This window comes from Panthera uncia, assembly GCF_023721935.1.
Source record: "Panthera uncia isolate 11264 chromosome C1 unlocalized genomic scaffold, Puncia_PCG_1.0 HiC_scaffold_4, whole genome shotgun sequence".
In the NCBI taxonomy this organism is placed as follows: domain Eukaryota; kingdom Metazoa; phylum Chordata; class Mammalia; order Carnivora; family Felidae; genus Panthera; species Panthera uncia.
Window position 1 is genome coordinate 60,819,855 of NW_026057585.1, and position 13,517 is coordinate 60,833,371.

Sequence of the window (13,517 nt, forward strand, 5' to 3'; positions counted from 1 at the left end):
AATCCAGAAAGAAACTTTCAAATCATTAATCCAGCTTCCTCATTTTACAGAAGAGAAAACGAGGCCCGTGGAGGAGCAGTGACTTTCCCAGGAACCCCAGGGAGTCAGTGGCCCAGCCCTGCCTCAGGGCCTGATTTCCTAACTCCTAAGCAGAACTTTTCCCAATATTTCTTGCAGGGCTATTTGTAATGGGGGTTTTCACAAAATTAGGTTGAGATATCCTAAGAAGAAAATGAGCTCCAGAGAGGGTGTTTGGGGGGAAGATAGACACAGAACGAATTTGGGGCAGTCTCGGAACCACTGAGACCCTGAGGCCCTGCTGGCCCCGAGCTGAGCTGCCCTCCTTCTGGGGGGTAACCAAGAGTGAGGACAGCCAGAAGGAGAACATAATAAGAAGGGTGGTCGAGCCGCCCCTTCTTGAGGCCAAGCCAATGAGTGCACCTTGGAGGCCAAGACCGTTGACCAGAAAGCCCCGGCCGGGTGGCCAGTCCTTCCCGGCAACTTGGCCACAAGGGATCTGCTCACGTCGACAGCCGCAACAAGCAAGAAGCAAACAGACCAAGGTAGCTGAGGTAATATTTTATAGTAAGTTCTCCAGGTTGCTTGTTACGTAGTTTATATACGTCGTGCATGTTTATGCTTCATAACAGCGTGACACAGCAGCCCTTTAGGGCTTTCATTGTGCAGGTCGTGTAGGAGATGTGTAGCTCCCAGGTCTTATCTAACGTTGCTCAGAGCTCTGGAACGGTGGTAAGAGCGTAGCCGTAACATGGCATGATGGAGGAGGGCCCTGTTCTGGAGCCACATCTTCAGCAGTAACATGGAAATGACCACAGATGCTGCCTCACAAGATTGTTGGGAGAGAGGAACAAGCCGGCATGGGGAAAACGGGACGGGGCTGGTGCCTTGTGAGAGGCCAGCATGGCGATTAGGGGTTGCCACGTGATTCACACCACACGTTTACGTCACACATTACCCCTTAGGCACGAGGGCACCCGCTGTTAGGGTTGCGCGTCTTGCCCAAGATCGCACGGTAATCGGGCCCACTCCCCAAACCTGAGAAGCTGGACCAGAGGATCTCTGAGGCCCCCTCCAAAAACGATGCTGGGTGCTTCTGAAGGTTGGGAAGAAACCGTCAGCAGATAGACAAAGTCAGACATGTTTGGCCTCCTTCAAGCTCAGAAAGACCTACCTTGCGTAATACCACCACAACACGGTCCAGTTTAATCCTGGCAGCAATCCTAGGAGACTGGGATTACTGCATCCCCTTGCTGCATCCTAACAGCTTGCTTGCGGTGACACCGATTGAAACGTTGGGTGAGATGAAGGGCCGGATGGAAATCTGTTGGCAGCAAAGCGCTTAATTCCCCAGTATATATTGGGCCTCCATCTTTATTCGTTTCCCCGTCTCAGCTGGGACGGCCTGTGATCTGTATCCTGTGTTCCATGCACAGGGCATGGGGATAGAGGCATTTAAGAGCCAGAACGGAAACATTATCTATTTTTTCATGCACTTCCTGTAGGGCTGCCCACCTGTCCCTGAGTCTGCCGTGCCCTTTCTTGCTTTTGTGCCTTTGCCAGGCTCTTCCTTCCGCCTGTAACGGGCTCTGCTCACGTCTCCATTTGGAGAATGCTTACTCCTCCTTTGACGTCCTGCTCACATCGCCTCCTCTGTGAAGCCTACTGCAATTTCTCCAGGCAGAGTTGCTCTGTCCTTTATGACCTCTCGGACGCGGCACCTTCCAAAGCTGTAGGATTTATCAGTATGTGCACGGCTGCCCACAGTCACGCGTGTCCTTACTCCCCATAACCTTTCTTTTTTTTTTTTTTTTTTAATTTTTTTTTCAACGTTTTTTATTTATTTTTGGGACAGAGAGAGACAGAGCATGAACGGGGGAGGGGCAGAGAGAGAGGGAGACACAGAATCGGAAACAGGCTCCAGGCCCTGAGCTGTCAGCACAGAGCCCGACGCGGGGCTCGAACTCACGGACCGCGAGATCGTGACCTGGCTGAAGTCGGACGCTTAACCGACTGCGCCACCCAGGCGCCCCTCCCCATAACCTTTCAATAATGTGTGGCCGGAGGGCAGGAACTGAGTTTTATTCAACTTCAAATTTGCTATGCCAACGATAGTGTTGGCTCCTGGTACAGGCTTGATGAGCATGAACCGACCACTTACATAAATGAAAGACCCTTTTCTTCAAAGAGTTTCTGTGATTCAATGTGACATTTTCCTCCAAAACTTGTGGGTTTTCAGGCCAGAGCGCGACTTTCCCACCACTTCCGTTGCAAACAGCTCTATGAGAGTTTGGCTTCCTGGAATTTTTCCTATATTTTCCTTATAATCGGATCCCAATTATTTCTTATTTGTTTGACACCTCATATTCCCTCCCTTCTTTTTCGCAGTCTGTTTCCACTTCATCCCTGCCTGTCAGACAGCTCTGACCTGGACTGACACCCTCTCATCAGACAGGCGACAAGTTCTGGTTTGGAGCAGTCTCTTGAAATTGCAGTATGGACCCAATCTGGGGCTTTGGACTCAACTACTTATGTCCAGGATGAACTTATCACCTCACTTGGCTAAACTTTGGTTTCCTCATCTGTGAAATGGGATCACCCATCCTTTCCTCTGTAGGGTGTCTGAGTATTCAACAAGTACTAGCAGATGGGTGAAATACTAGCACATATCGGGCCCTCCATAAATGTTCTGGGACCTTCCCCTTTCCCTGTGCAGACAAGATCTGCTTTTTACCGTAACGCAATGCATTACCCACAGAGCGGGGATAAGAAGATGCGCTTCATGCGGTTATGAGAAGTAAGATATCTAGAAGCTATTCAATTATTGCTAGACGCTTCCCCATCTACCACTCTCAACACCACGTAGTTAAGCAGAAGCCTGAAAAGGAGATGAGATTTCCCTGTGGTTCAAAGCACATTGCATGGCGCCTCCTTGTTACACGTAAGCACATTGGACACGTAAGCACAGGAGGCGTGTTGAGCTCTGCCTGGGGAGGTGGCCAGGGCGGGCTTCACCGGGCTGAGACTGCCGGGCGCGCGAGGGGATGTATAGGGCATGCCCCCCTCCTCAGACCTCCAGACTGAGAGAGGAGGCAGGGATAAGAGCAGGGTCTCAGGACTCAGCCTGCCTGGAGGAAGTAGATGCAGGACGAAAAGAGGGCTTTGAGTCGAGCGATGTTAAGTCTTGCCAGTGCCATCAACTAGCCGGTCAACTTGGGGCAAATTTCCGAGCCCCCGTTCCTCGTCTGCAAAATGAGTTGGACAATCCCAGCTCATACGGTTATCAGAGTCTGGCATAAAGATCACACGAGGTAACCTATGTGGACAGCCGGTTTAGACGACGACACGGCATACCATTGGGAAGGGATCTTCTCATGCTCTTTTGGCTTGTTTTTAATCTCCTAGCCTCTGAGTCCCCTGCCAGCCCACTTTGCCAAGAATCCCTTCAGACACCATCTCAAACGCTTTGCTCAAACCCCCAAATCGAGGGGGTTTGGGTAAGAAGACTGAGGGGACTCTGAGCCTTGGCCAAGTCTGCTGTTCCCTACGCCAAGGATAAACGTGTGAGCACAGAAGGAAGAGAACTAGCAGAAGGATTAGTCGGTCCCACAATTAGCCTTTTCTTTACACCTTTGCCATAAAGACCAGCCATTTGTGCTTTTTTAATTGGATGCGGGCTTTTGACAGGTGGGGTCAGGAGTAAATGAAATTGTATTTGAATAACCACATGTGTTGCATACAGAACCTTGGACCCACGCCCAGGCGACTCTTTCATGTGCTGCCATCCAAGAGGAGGTCTCGTTTGAAAACTAGCAACTGATATCGCTTCCCTTCCAACTGTAAACAGAACCCCACTCGAGGAATTTACTATTGTGCCTCTCCGGTGGGCATTAGCCAGTAGTGAATAATTCATCGTGACTGATGGTCACAGCACTAGAAACGAGTTTTCTTCTGCAAACCTTGTAATGAGAGCAGGCACTCAGTGAGCGAAATCCCTAACTGGGTGCTGTATGCCGAACGAACTCTTCTCTGATTCTTAAAACAATACCACGAAGGAGGTGTCTTTATCCCCGTCGTACAGATGAGAATGGTTGGCGAGTTTACCATTTCAGTGGGAGTGACTTTGGGCATCCGTGGTGGAGGAACCCAGACTGGGACTAAAGTCTGCAGATGGTAGTTATTTTCTGAGTGGCCACCACGTAAGACAGCACTTTATTCATACCGGAGACAGAATGACAAGCAAACTGCTTTGCGTCATTGCCCCTGTGGAGCTCACAGCCTGGAAGTGAAAACAGGTTCATCAGATCTAGAATCACGCTGAAATATTCCTAGAGGAAGCTTTATATAAACGGAGTCGTAAGGAAGAGTAGAAGTATGCTCAGAGGAGGGGAAGTTGAGAAGAGAGAGATGCGCTCAAGGCAAACAGAGGGAAAGAGGAGGAGAAGAAGCTGGAGACACAGCCCTGGAAGTTGGGGAGCTGGCACTGAGGGGTCTCTGAAGAACTTCTAGAGGGATGAACATGCTCATATCTACTTCCCCTGCCTTGCTACCCCACCCCCATCCATCATCTTGGCTTCAGACTGAACAGACCTGGGGAAGTCATTGCAAGGTGGTCAGTGGTCCAGGAGAGGGATGCTGGTGGCAGGGATGGAGTGGAGATGGAGAGGAGAGGATGGACCGTGGGGTCTAAGGAGGGAGTTGGACTCTGAAGCCCCCGAAAAGCCGCGGCCCGCTGCACCCTGCGCACCGGTTCCGGGACGACATGAAGGTGAAAAGGGAAGACGAGGAAAAGGGAACGGAGGGACGAACAGTCAGGGGTTTTGGCACGAATTCAGTTGTCTGCCAGTGTGTTCTTTTTTGCTTTCCTTGTCCCCTCTTTTCCTTGCCCAATCTTACGCATGAAGAAATAAACTAAAGTATTCTCTTTTAAAAGTTTATATGGGATCGTAACCCTGTTTTATATATGGGAAAAGGCTGGCTCCTGGTGGGTTTTCTGTATTTTCATATTGCCATAATTCAAACAACGTGACGAATCCGCTCGCTGTAATTTCTGAAGCTGGGCTCAGAGAAGCTAGATTTTATGGGGACTTGACTGACCTGTGCCTGGGGGTTGGGTGGCAGTCCTGAGGCAGAAAGGGTATTTTCCAGCCGGATACAGAGGGAGGCAGTGTTTACGCAGTGTTCCCCGCGTGCCTGGTCATTTACCTCTGAGGAAAGCGATATGAACGCTGTTGCATGTCTCAGGGGAAGCTGAGATTTAAGTGACTTGCCCCTGGACACCCAGCTGTTAAGGAGTGGGGTCTGGCTAACTGCAAAGTCGGGGTTCTTTCCCTGACAGCTTACGCCTCCCAGGAACAAATGACACATCCAGAGGGCCTGGCTGTGAGGAAGAAGGAGGCTTGAGGGATATTTTCCCTGTCTCTCCAGCCTTTCCAGCCTTGTTGAACACTCGACGCCCTGATCATCCCTTCCCAGGTACAAAAGGGGGCCGCTCTCTTTGGAATCAATTTTACCTTCTGACCCAACAGCCTTCCCATGTTGGCAACTGGCTTTTGTCCTAACTCAAGATCCAGAGCTTGTCCCCGACACCTCACTTGCGGGAGCATTCAGTCAGCAGATTCACAGAAGAATTATATGTTCCCTCTAAGAGTCTCTCCCAAATCTGAGCGGATAAAAGGGAATATTCAAACCTTAGGCTCTCAAAGCCGCTAGGGCGTTGTGTTTCCCCTTCAGGAATAGGTCAGCACCACTGTCCCATTTGGCACATGCGGAAACTGAGGCTTGGAAAATTTGAGTGAATTGCCCCAGGCATTTGTTAACCCGAAGTCAGCTTGGAACCGAGGTTTCAGATATGAAAGTACACAGCGTGGTCTTCAGCAACAGCAGGTGCCCTCCATGTGTTTGCTTCCTTGCCTGCTTCCAGCTCTCTGCTGACCTCTGTCCCTCACAAAGTGGACAGTCTACGGGATTGTCCCAGAGTGAGAGCCGGGGCTCCCCTGTGTATCTGGGACTGCGTCCCTAAGGTGTGCCCCAAGTAGAACTTTTAAGGGATTAACAAACCCACATATGGTTCAGGGTAGACTGGGAGCCTGGACTGAAGAGTCATAAAAGATTTTTAAGAGAACTTTATAGGAGTGAGCCCTCCGGCAGGGCGAGTAGTGGGGAGGAAGGTTGGGGTGGAGGACCGAGCAGATCTGAGAGGTGGGAAGTCAGCTCTGACGGAGGAACTGCTGCTCAGGTATCCTTCCTGGGAGATTAATGAGCCCAGAGCCGGAGCTGGGGCCTGAACACCAGGGCCCTGACTCTACCGTACCGTGCGACCGAGGGCTAGGTCCTTCCCCCCGTGAAGCTTACCTAGGCATTAAAGAATCTGCATGGAAGAAAATATTCTACGGTCTTTGGAACATATTCTGTTTCAGAAGTGCGGCGTCCCGTGGCGGTGACGTCACGTGTCAGTCTTTGATCTCTGTTAGGTCTTTTAGCGGGCCAGCCTAGGAACAGAGAGCAGAGAATATGATGTCAATTCCTCTGTAGCTGCAGCAAAGTGTCAGTTTTCTGTCATTAAACGATTCCACTTATGAAACTGGCATGTCAGTTACAACCAGTGTTTACAAGTCACTGAAATCACAGACTTGCGTAATTTTTTTTTTTTTTCAGCCTAAGAAAGTAATAAGCAGATCTCCAACCCAGGAGTGGAAAACAACGTAGCTATGACTTCAAAATCCCCGAGTATGTCCTCTGACTCGGCGAATGGTTTCTCCATGATCCAGAATTACATTGTATTTATTTGTTTCTTTTAAGTTCCACAAGCAAAAATGAGAACGGGCCCAGGGACGGGAAGAAGGAAGAAAGGAGTGGTTCGGACAGCGCGGATCCACGGTGCCATCACCCCCCTTCCCTTCCTCCTGGGCCCTGTGATCAGGGTACAAACACGTACCCTCGTGCCCCAGCCCGACTGCCTGTTCCACACTCGCGCATATGCTGTTCCCGTTAACAGGAATGTGCTTTCCTCTCTAGTCTGCCTGCAGAGCTCATGATCTCTTTTTCAGTTCTCCAATCACGTCACCTCCTCCACAAAGACTTCCTGACTCTTCTCCCACCTCCACCCGCTCTCAGACCCAGGCACTCTCACCTCCGAGTTTTTATAGCATTGCCTACACCCCAAGGACAGCATTTGTCACATTGTATTTTTATTGTAGTGGCTCTGGTAGTATAAAACTGCTATTTAAGGAATTCTTTTTTTTTTTTCTTTTTGGCCAGACATAGTATTACAGTCTTTTTATAAGTTCTATCATTTAAATTTCTATCACCCCTATGCTATAAATTAGCTGTTATTTTCACAAGTTTAAAAATGAGGAAACTAAGACCCCACGCGGTTGGGGATCTTCCTACGTACGACTTTGGGCAAAGACTGTGCCTATATTTTGAAACTGTTTTTGTAATGTTTATTTATTTTTGAGAGAGAGAGAGAAAGAGAGAGAGACAGATCACAAGTGGGGGAAGGGCAGAGACAGCGGGAGACACAGAATCTGAACAGGCTCCAGGCCCTGAGCTGTGAGCACAGAGCCCGACGCGGGGCTCGAACTCACCAGCCATGAGATCATGACCTGAGCCGAAGTCGGAAGATTAACCGACTGAGCCACCCAGGCGCCCTGTACCGTGCTTATATTTTGGAGCGGGGTCTGATCCCGTTGTACTTCCAGACGATACAACCTAAATGAAGAAGCAAAAATAAGCAATGAATGAAATGAGGACTAAATGTCACCACTGAGTGTAAAGGGCTTAAGTGTGAAACATGGCTCTAAACAAGTGTTTTATTTTGCTGCAGCCATCCCCGAACACCTCCACTCAGGAACCAAAGCAGGCCTCGAGGAATCACGTTATTTGACCGTGGGGAAATGAAGTCCCCGACCCCCACCTCACCAGCGGGCAAGGGCCTGGCCCGGGTCACAGAACTGCCTTTGGCACCTGCCCAGCGGTATTTCCCAACTCCTGGTGGGCAACCCTTCCCAAAGCCCCCCTTCCCAGACCTCTGCATCGCTGACGGGCCTGTTTTCCTTCTTCGCAACAGAAGCCTTTCTGTGCCTGTCCTCAGAGATGGAAGGAGCACCAAACCTCTGTGTTTCTTGGTTGCATTCTCCCAATTAAGCAGAGAAGCCAACCGAAGACTCCTTGAGTCAAGCTAATTGCATCTTAGCAGGCTCTGTGCCTGCCATCGTTAGCCCGGAGTCAGGTTTTATAGGCCACTTAGCCCCACACCCAGGGTTTATGATGGAAACCCTGACAAGGCTGCACTGATAAGGCTGCAGAGGACCCAGGAGACCAGAAAACCTAGTAATTTTCCAGAGTCTAAGCCTGGTCTCCACTCCAAGGGCCCCTTGCCAGCCTGGGCTCTGAAGTGTTAGCCAAGAGGGCCCTGGCAGGGAGCTGTTCGTTTCCACTCCGATGCACTCTGGAAAGTGGGTACGATACCTGGCTGGGATTTTTAATAAGAAGTTCCTCCTCCTTCAGCATCACCTGGTATGCAATTAGTTTTCCCATTCTTTGGACTGCCAATCATTCATTCCTTTGTCCATTCATTCATCGAATTCTGAACTCCTGTGCCAGGCTGGTGCCAGGCATTAAGGAGAAGTACTACTTGGGTGATTAATTTTAAACTCTATTCTGTTAGGGTGCAGTTTGCACACCACACAATTCCAGTGGGTGCCATTCACATGGGCTGCGACCACATCGAGCACCCTCTTGTAGATAATTGGGGAGCCGGGAAGAATAAACACAACACGGAATATGAAAATACCATATATTCAGTCTATGACAGAAGGAAGAACATTCAAAATAAACAAGGTAGCCGGGTCATAGAGCAATCCCCCAGCTCTTAGAGCAATTTCCAATTTGCCTTTCTAAAACAGGAAAAAAAAAAACAAACAACAGATGTATCATTTCCTTGTTTAAATTTTTTTCTAAACGTTTATTTATTTTTGAGAGAGACAGGGATAGAACGTGAGAGGGTTGGGACAGAGAGAGAGGGAGGCACAGAATCTGAAGCAGGCTCCAGGCTCCGAGCTGTCAGCACAGAGCCTGACGCGGGGCCTGAACTCATGAACTGTGAGATCATGACCTGAGCAGAAGTCAGACACTCAACTGACTGAGCCACCCAGGAGCCCTATCATTTGCTTGTTTAAAACAAAGTTTCTCAACCTCAGCTGGATAACACCGTTGGGGAAAGCTGTTCAGTACAATGTAGGATATTTAGCCACATAACTGGCCTCTGCCCACAAGATGCCGGTAGCAACTCCCTCCAAAAATGTGACAGCCAAAATGTCCCCAGATGCCTCCCAATGTCAGGAATGGGGAGAAGAAGGAAAGGGGGCAAATTGTCCCCAGTTGAGAGCCACTAGTTTAAAATAACTTTTCCCCCCATTCCCTCTCCATTACCTTCCATTGCCCTCTAAAATGAAGGTCAAGGGGCACCTGGGTGGCTCAGTCGGTTAGGCCTCCGACTTTGGCTCAGGTCATGATCTCACAGTCCGTGAGTTCGAGCCCCGCGTCAGGCTCTGTGCTGACAGCTCAGAGCCTGGAGCCTGCTTCAGATTCTGTGTCTCCCTCTCTCTCTGACCCTCCCCCGTTCATGCTGTCTCTCCCTGTCTCAAAAATAAATAAACGTTAAAAAAAAAAAAATAAAATAAAATGAAGGTCAAGACACTTGAACTTGATTTTCATTCAAGACCCTCACAATCGGACTCCCGCTCACCTGTCCAGCCCCATCACTCACCACTGTTCCATGCACTCACCCAAGTGCGTCCCCCATGTGAAGACACTATCCCCGTCTCCCATCCTGCCTCATTTATGTTCCTTGTCCTCCAAGGCTAAGCTAGGGTCCCCTAACTTGGGAGGCCTGGGCTGACCCGTCCCTTCCCCTGAGCAGGTGGATTTGCCCCTCTCTGGGATCCTTGGCACCAGAGTACCTCTCTACCACAACACTTAGCGGTGTAAGAATATCAATTCTAATGAAATCATTGATTTATATGTCTCCAGGCCACCTGGGGGCATCTCTATGTATCCCTAGCACCTAGCAAAGTCCTGGCTCAGAGAGATTTATTTAGCAATTGCATTGTACTCAAGTTCAGTGAAGACTTAAAAAGTAAAATAAAGAAAAGCCCACACCCTCTGCCAGCATGCCGTGCAGAATTATTTGGAACTTCCAGCCAGAGAATCAGCACTCTTAGCTTCACTGTAGATGGTCCATTGGATCTTGGACAAGACAATTCTTCTCTGTGGTCTGCGTCAGTTTTCTTATACGTAAAATGGAAGTCTCTCACAGTTATCTTGAGGCACGAGTGATTCACTACATGACAACACTTATAGAAACCCATTAACTGAATACATTTGAAAGGCTGTTATTACTATCGAATCATAAGATCCTCACAGACATAAATGTTGAGCTAAAATAAAAACATTTGTAGGATCCCTTTTGTCTCATGCAGAGGCTTGGCCATATCCTAGATTGAAGGGCATTTTATCTGTTTGGGTTTTTTCCTCCCTCCTGAAAAACAAGACTTCCCATTGAATAATTCCTAATCTACCTAGAATCTTAGTATTTCAACTAGGGAATTTTTATTATTTTTTTAAATTTTTTTAATGTTTGTTTATTTGAGAGAGAGAGACAGAGTATGAGTGGGGGAGGGGCAGAGAGCAAGGGAGACAGAATCCGAAGCAGGCTCCAGGCTCTGAGCTGTCAGCACAGAACCCAACACGGGGCACGAACTCAAAAACTGTGTTCATGACCCGAGCCAAAGTCAGACACTTAACCAACTGAGCCACCCAGGTGCCCCAGGAATTTTTATCTCTTCCTGGGCTGGAATTCAAAGAGTTCCTTTGCTTTCTTCAAAGCAGGCCACACCAATAACTGGACATTTTTTAACAGACGCGTCGCTTGTAGACTCTTGCCTGTTAAAAATTGTATCGAGTGGTAATAATTAAGATAGAAAACTTTGGGAAGGGAGCCACTTCTAAAATACACTCTTCATCAAAGACAACACAAATGCATGAGGTTTAAGGCAATGAAGTTGAGAGAAATCTCTTCAGAACTTAGCACTGTCATGGGTTGGATTGAGTTGCACAAAAATGCCCTAACCCCCCCATACCTGTGACTGTGACCTTATTTGGAAGCAGGGACTTTGCAAATATCCTCAAGTTCACATGAGATCAAACTGGAGTGGGGCGGGCCCCAATCTAATCTGACGGATGTCCTTATAAGAAGAGGACAGGAGACACAGGTGCACAGGGGAGGACGTCGTGTGAAGTCGGAGGCAGAGATTGGGGTGGTGCAGCTACCAGCCCAGGAACGTCAAGGATCACTGACAATCACCAGCATCTAGGAGAGAGGCACAGGACAGACTCACCCTCGGGCCCTCCAGGAGGAGCCAACCTGGCAAAAAAAGCTAGATTTCAGACCTCTAGCCTCCAGAACTCTGAGGGAATAAATTACTCCTGTGTTAAGCTGCCAGTACTTGGTTCAGGCAGTTCTAGGAAAGGAACACAAGGTCCCTTGCCAGAATCACAGAACTGCTTCCTTACTGGGCGGTCTTCTTTTACGCCCACTCTGATGCTGCCCTATCGTGACATCGAGATACACAAAGAGAGAATAACGAGGAGGGTGAGCCCCACCCCTCCGAAGCAGAAGTATTGCAAGGGTGGAGACCACTTAAGAGCATTGGACCTTCTGAACAAAACCAGAGCCCTGATGAGAGGCACGGGCCCCCTAGCCTACAGCAGGGCAGGGAGAAGCATCCCTTTTCTGCAATTTCAGGGAGACAGAGGTCAAAATGTACGTCCTGAAGGAGAGTTCTGAAACCTAGTTGGGAGCCCTTGGCCAGGCAGCAGGGCCAGTGAGCACTAGAAGTAGGTGGGGACAGAGGGTTGAAACCTGCAAACCAGAAGTTGCTTTGGTCATGAGAGCGACGATGCGCCCCCATCTGGAGTGTATAGACGTGGAAGCATCTACGAGTGCGTAGGAGGAGTCTCCCATTGTACATGCTCCTGACGGGCGCGGGGTCCTGCCTTATGACAACGGAAGACAAGAGACGCTCCTTCAGCGCCTGCCCTGGAAGCCACAGCACCCACCTGTAACCTAAGCGCCCCCGTGAGGCATCAGAGCAAGCAGGGCAAAGCAGCAGGTGTATCCACAGTAGGCACAGACAGATCCAGTTGTGGGGAGTCACAGAGATAGGAAGGGAGGTGGGCACAACTTGGGGTCCCTCTCCCCAGACTCGTGTCTCCATGGGGAGGCATTGCAATTAGATAGCCCTGCCAGCCTCTTTCTCCATTCCTCACTGACTTTTCTCCACGGGATGAGAAAAAGTCACCACCCAGGATGACACATTGGTAAGTCTAGGAACTAAACTGACTCCGTGAGGCTACGTCCTCCTCTTTTTCTAAACCAGTCTGTCCAACGGAGCACAAAGGTTTTGCTCCTCCATGCCATAAGTTCACCGTGGCAAGCTGCGGTCCCGGGACAGGCAATACGGTGACTTCCCTGTGCCAATGATTTGGAAGAGTCAAAACATCAGGGGTGAAATACGAGCAAACCCCCTTGGCCTCAGATCTCAAACCACGTCCCAATCAGCTTTATCAATAATAACTGTGATGTTTTAGTAGGTGATTACTGTATCTATCTCTGAATGGGCTTTGAACTCAAAAGGGGAAGAGGAATGTTATTTCCGGGGCCTCGGGAACTCAGAGGGGGAAATTCCAGAGACTCCTAGCAACATCTGTGATTGACATTGAAGGACAATGTTGATCTTGAAGAAAGAGAATTAGGCGGAATCTCCAACAAAAATTGTTGTTCTAGATTTGCTCCTTACTGGAGTAAATCATAAACATGTGACCCTCGGTGTGTGGTGACTGATTTTTTCTCTCTGGGCCAAGCATCAAAAAACACTAGAAGATGTCTGCTTCCACCTGGCAGAAGCAACAGTGTGCTCGAGGAGATATCAAAACTTCTGGTCTGTGCCACAGTTTTAGCCACAGAGACCTTGACCATCTTCCCGTCCAGGTGGCAAAACGTTAGCCCGTTACATTAGTAGCACCATTTCGTTAGGATCAGAATGTGGGAAATAGCAAGCGTTGTAGATGCTTCTGGTAGGATACATGCAAGCCAGGGTTGTGGAAGGTAAATCCCACAAGGATGAGAGATCAGAATACTATATGGCCCTCACAGCAAGGCTCAGTACAAGACTCATGGTAGAAAGCCCTTGACGTCTAACAGCAAATCCAGACTCTATTCAGCAAATAATTAGGCTCATTTTAGAAAACAGTGAGTGGCTCTCGGGCCCTGATGGACTGAAATGGGGCACAAAATAAGCATGCATCCCTAGCTGAGCATTATGAACAGGATGTTATGTAATCCAGCGAGCCATAAAGTGCCCTGCCCAGCAGATCCTATTATCAGATACAAATGGCGTATAAGAGACCAGGCTCAATAGGTTCTTAAGGCATGA